The sequence below is a fragment of the Atta colombica genome, unplaced genomic scaffold (genome assembly GCF_001594045.1).
Source record: "Atta colombica isolate Treedump-2 unplaced genomic scaffold, Acol1.0 scaffold190, whole genome shotgun sequence".
Classification (NCBI taxonomy): domain Eukaryota; kingdom Metazoa; phylum Arthropoda; class Insecta; order Hymenoptera; family Formicidae; genus Atta; species Atta colombica.
This window is the reverse complement of record NW_017259283.1, coordinates 103,840-109,731: the sequence shown is the minus strand read 5'-3', so window position 1 is coordinate 109,731 and position 5,892 is coordinate 103,840.

Here is a 5,892-nt window from a genome sequence, read left to right as displayed (position 1 = left end):
AAGTATTTGGAAAATAATGATAAATCTTTCGCATAGGAGCAAAATGGACTAAACTGAGAAGAAAAGTCCTCTATCATTTTGCAATTTTCGCAATAATTAACAAAATGTTAATTGCTAAAAATTGCTGAAAATTGGTCTTTAATAATTTTTTACTCGAATTCTATCAACTTTACAAAAAAACTGCAAGAGACAACAATTGTTAATTTTCTTTTCATAGCTCTAAAAATTTTTTTAAAATTTTTTCAAAATTTTTATTATCGTATTTTCTTATATTGATAAAAATGAGAAAATGCAGTATTAAAAAGTTGATAAAAAATTCTAAAAAAATTCGTAGAGTAAATTCGTCTTCTATGAAAAGAAAATAAACAATTTTTGTCTTTTGTTTTTCTATAAAGTTGGTAGTATTATAAAATGGTAGAGTACTTTTCTTCTCAGTTTAGTCCATTCTGCCCTTATGCGAAAGATTTATCATTATTTTCCAAACACTGCGTCTAAGCAGCTCGGCAGTCTATAAAAATCTATAGTAATTAAAACATAAATTATAGATTATTAGAATTACAATTAGTTCGAGGAATAATTTTATTTTGAAACAATTATTTTGAAATAAAAATCTCAAAAAAGAATCCGTGAATAATCAATACACATAAAGAACCAGCAAAATGCCATGCTATTGTTTAAATTTCCATAACTTAAAATATATACAGTCAAATAAAACGTTAAATAGCAAACAATACATTCAAATATATATATATATTTATGTGATATTACGTTCAAATTTAAGAAAAATGAAGAAGTAGGTTTAATTAAATGCTAAAATGTACCTCAGAAACATTTCAAAATACTTGAAAGTAAAAAAATTATAAAATATAATAAATATAATAAATATATGTTTAAAAGGTGTTTTTTTTTTGTTTTAAACATAATTTTTTTCTAAAGCTGTAAAACATATATAAAAACATGTTTTAAACAAAAAAACTGAAGTTTTCAACCCTGCTTCCCTCACTCCGCTCGGCACACTGCTTCGCTCGCGTTCTTCACTTTCCAATGGTTTTAAACAAACTTTTTCGGCAGCAAAAAGTTCGAGAATTTTTCAACAGCAAATTCATTTCTTCCTTGATAAATTGGTGCCAGACGAAACTCTTAATCTTAAAAACTAGAGCCACAATTTGATTTGATTTTTTGAAAAAAAGTTATTATTTCAGCTCCTAATAATCAGAAAATAATCTGTTTTTTTTTCAAATTCGTAGGAAAATGTCAGATTTCGAATGCTTCACACGGTTATTTGATATGATGCATATTAACAAAATTATTTCCATTTTTTTATACGGAAAAAGATATCCATTTTTTAAAAGCGTTTTATAATAGTTTAACTGCAAAAAATCATTTTGTTATTAAGTGTATGATAGTGCAATTCTTAAAGAAGAAAAATCACCTCTGTAAATTGCTGTGCGACTGCTTAAAGATGAAGAAATTAAATTTTCTGCAGACAGGTTTTTAATGAACAGACGGCTTTTTGCAAAAATTAATGAACATTTCAGGCTTGTTCAGAGCTAGATTTGTTCGTCATTACGAGAGCTATATTTTATGAAAATTTCAAAACTTTGAGTTTAAATCTATATGAACAGAAAGTGTGTGAAAAAAAGGACTTTTTCATCAAAAGATGTTTTTTATTTTTTTTTCTACTGAACTAATAGATTTGTGAAAAGAAATGCTGGTTTATACTTGAAAAGGAGTTTAAAAAGGTACTTTTTTCTACTTTAAAACGGTAAAATTCTACTTCTATTTAATTATTATTGCTACTCGAGTTTATGAAGGGGAAGTATTATATAACGCGCATGAAAAATTATAAACAATTAAATATCTCGTGAACTGTATTTTAACATGATTTATACTATTCTGGATTAATGGAAGGGGTATTATTACTACAATTTATTAAAACTTATATGTTATTTAGAATGGCCCCTTATTGACCTAGGGCCGAGTGGCCAAGATTGTCGCGAAAGTATTTTCGATCGCTTAAAACAAGCAACTAATGTAAGAAGGAATTCGCTGTCTCATTCACTCGGTGCGCCGCAGGCGAGCACACGGATATGGGTTTGTGCTTGTTATGTATTACAGCGCCACGATAAATGGCCGAACTTATAGGCATGGAAAAATGACGTTTTGACAACAAAATTTATGTTGCCATTTCATTATTATTCGCTTAATTGTGAAAATGTGACTTGTCTCGTACTTATCAAAATCGTAATTATTGATGAAAACTAAAGTTATTTTGGAATTTTATATGTAAAAGCGTATATTTTATTCATTTCAATAGCTGTCAGACCGTATGTTTCTGTCCGAATAGGCTCACTTTATGTGCTTTTTATGACCATTTATTGATTGTTAAGAAAGGAAAAGACAGTTTTCATTCGATTTTTACAAGTGTTTTAAAGTGATCTCATCATTTCGTTTTATCCAGATTGTCTTTATTTAAATATGGCATGCAACATAAATTAATGTGTCATTCCTCGCTTTTGACGATTTCAACATGGCCGCCGCACTAGTCAGGAATCTTAAAAAATTTCTGCAATTGTTAAACGCAAGCTATAATCCACGAAAAAGCATCTTTCTAAAAAGATTTTAGATAAAATACATCAAATTTTCAATAAATAAAGGAATTAAGATTTAAGGTGCTGAAGGAGTTCTCTTAATTGATGGATGGAAAATTCAGCAACTAACACAAAGAATGCCGTATCATTCAGAATGTTAATGAAAAGAGCATATTTTTTAAATTCTGCGATTTAACTAAATTAAGGGAAACGAGTCTACAGTTAAAACATATTGTCGTATTGAAGAAGCTGTGCTATTAGCAAAAGAAAAAATTCAACATTCCATATTTTGCGTAGTTTCTAACGCATCATCAATGATTTCTATGGGCCCACAGGTAAATATTTGGCATTCTACTTGTCACAGTCATAGTGCCAGTTTATTGACTAAATCTCTTGTACCAATGGATTTTGCATAATCTGTAAGTAATATATTGTATTACGAGAGTTTAAAACAGATCCAGAAAGGGAACTGAAAAATCGTAGAGAAAATTATGTTACTATGCCAAACAAGATGATGTAGCTATCGCTTTTAGAATTTGTAAACGCTTAAAGAATTTACATATAATGCAAACTCTAGTAAATGAGCAGAAAGTCACAATTTTTGCTCAAAATTTGCATTTACTAAAAGAATATTCATTTGCATCTCAATTACAAAACTATATTGTACTCTTTGATTCCGTATGTAAACTCATAAATGTATGCCAAAAATCTAACGTAAGCATAGCAGAGGCCTGAAGAATGACAAAAACGAAATATTTCAACAGATGATGATTCTGTTACGAAAATATTTCAAATTCGCCTGAAAAAAATTTTAACCCCAATTATTTTTGCTGCAACCTTCTGCATCCATAATATCGGAGTAAACAATTTTTTCATCAAGAAATCGCTTTAGATTTCTTAACACTTAAATGTTGAATCAATCAGGATTGAATAATTATCTGAACAATACAGATATGTTTCAGATTTTGCAGAAGAAAAGAGTAACATTAGCGCAATTATTCCTTTCTGGGGTATTGTGCAAGTATTATATCCTCAATTATCATCATCGCGCTAAAATTGTTGAAAATACCTGCAACATCGACTAAAATTGAATGTTTCTTCTCTTTTGGTCTTTTATAATTGATCTTTTATACATTCCAATTTACGAAATCGCTTAATCATTGAAAAATCCGAGAAGTTAGTGGATATATATTATTCTTTAAAAAGAACAGTGAGGACTATTTTGTTTTTAGTAGTTTAAGGACTATTAATAAACTATAAAAAAGTATTACTAAAATATATTCTTTATTATTATAGTAAAGAACCATTACTTAAAATGTATCTTTTATTATTGCTATATTATTTTCTAGTGCAAAATTTTGTAATAAAAATTTGTAATAACTTCTTTGTAATAACTTGAAATAAATAAACAATCTTTTGTAAGACATAACTGATAAGAGTTCGAAATTATTCTTTCTTTTCTTTTGAATCATGTTGAATCTAATATACCTGGCAGCTTTAAGGACGTTTCGTGTTCCCGACATCGAGCTATTACCGTGACTCTTGATGCAATTAATAACATAATATAAATTACAGTTAATAATGAAGAAAATCGAAAAATAAAATATTGTTTTTGCACTTCTACAATATATTAAAATCTAACGTATATACTTAAAAACTATTATATAGCTTTGGAAGTTATGAAACAATACAAAAAGACAACCGTGCAGGAAGTTCAGTTAAAAAGAGTAGGCCTGTGTAGAGTATATTCTGAAAAGGAAAACATCGTTCAAATCTCGTTTTTATATTTTGATTTCAGTTAGAATATCCAAGTAAATTATTTGACTTTAATAAAGTAAAAGTACGAAAAATAAATGTGAAATTGAAAAAAAGAAGGAAAAATATCCATTATTAAAAAAGGATTTGTAATAAGAACAATGTTTCAATGATCAAACAGTTTTAAAGCTAGTTGTAAATATAGTTTCACCATACTTCTTAGTAGAAAATAATGCTTTTGTAGAGTTTAATTCAATTAATGATTAGAAAAAATCAATTACTAGAAACGCTTGTATCAAATCTCGAAGAAGATATAAAAATGCAAGTAAGTTAATTGAAACTTTTAAAAAGTTAGAATATGTCAATGTAACAGCAGATTTATGGACAAGATTTATGGACAAACATTTTTAAAAGGTATGATTATATATTTTTTTAACCATTAATTTAACCATAAAAAAAACTTTAACATGCATGTCAAAATTTTATTATCTTAAGTTACAATACTTTCTATTTTTCTAAAAAGAAAATTAGCAAGTCCAATTATTAACAATTTTAATATTAAAATTTAATTTTAAAATTCTTTGTGATAAACTTTTCATTATAACAAATTCAAAGTTGGTGGAACGCAACCTGTATGTATCTATTTTTTTGTTTTTCAAACTATTCATATCTTTTTTTATTTTAAGATTCTACCTAGGAATGACGATCCATTGGCTTGAACCAACCACTTTAGAAAAAAAGCAGGCATTGCATGAAAACATCGATTGCAAGGAAAACACACATATAACGTACTCGTGAAAGCAACTGAAAACATACTGTTCAAATATTAAATTTTAGATAAAACTTTATATATTATAACTAATAACACAATTAATTTTTGCAAAAGTCTTTAGTATTTAGTAGTAAGTAGTAGTAAGTATTTAGTAGTAAGTATATTAATTACTTTACACAATTTAGTATTACTACAAGTAGTAAAAAATAATTATTTTTAAAAGATTTCTATATATTCTAATTTTATTATTCTATTTTTTTAGAATTTTTGGACAAAATGAGACAGAAAAGTCGGAAATCGATGATTAGAGACTACTGAAATAAATACGCTTTTAGTTGATAATACAGATTTATATAAACTATCTCTTCAACGCAGATGTGCTGCTCGTACGTTAAATTTAGTTAGTATATATATTGATGCTAAAAATGATATTATTGAAAATGATATTACTTACAAGATAATAAATAGGAAAGCATTTTCTAAAAGTCAAGCAATATTTAATAAACAAAATCAGTCCTATGCTGCAGATCTCATTTTAAAAACTCTTGGAAAATATTTAAAAGTTCCTAATGCCACAAAGTAAATTAAACATTGTGAAATTATTGTATACAATATTTATTTGGTAATTATTTTTATTAAAGTCATAATCTTGATGGATTAATCTAAAATTCTAGAAGACTCTATAAGCAATAAAAATTAATTTGTTTTTCAAACACAGCTTTTATTAAAAATTTACTTAAATTATTTTATCTTTAAATTATTTATATAAAAATT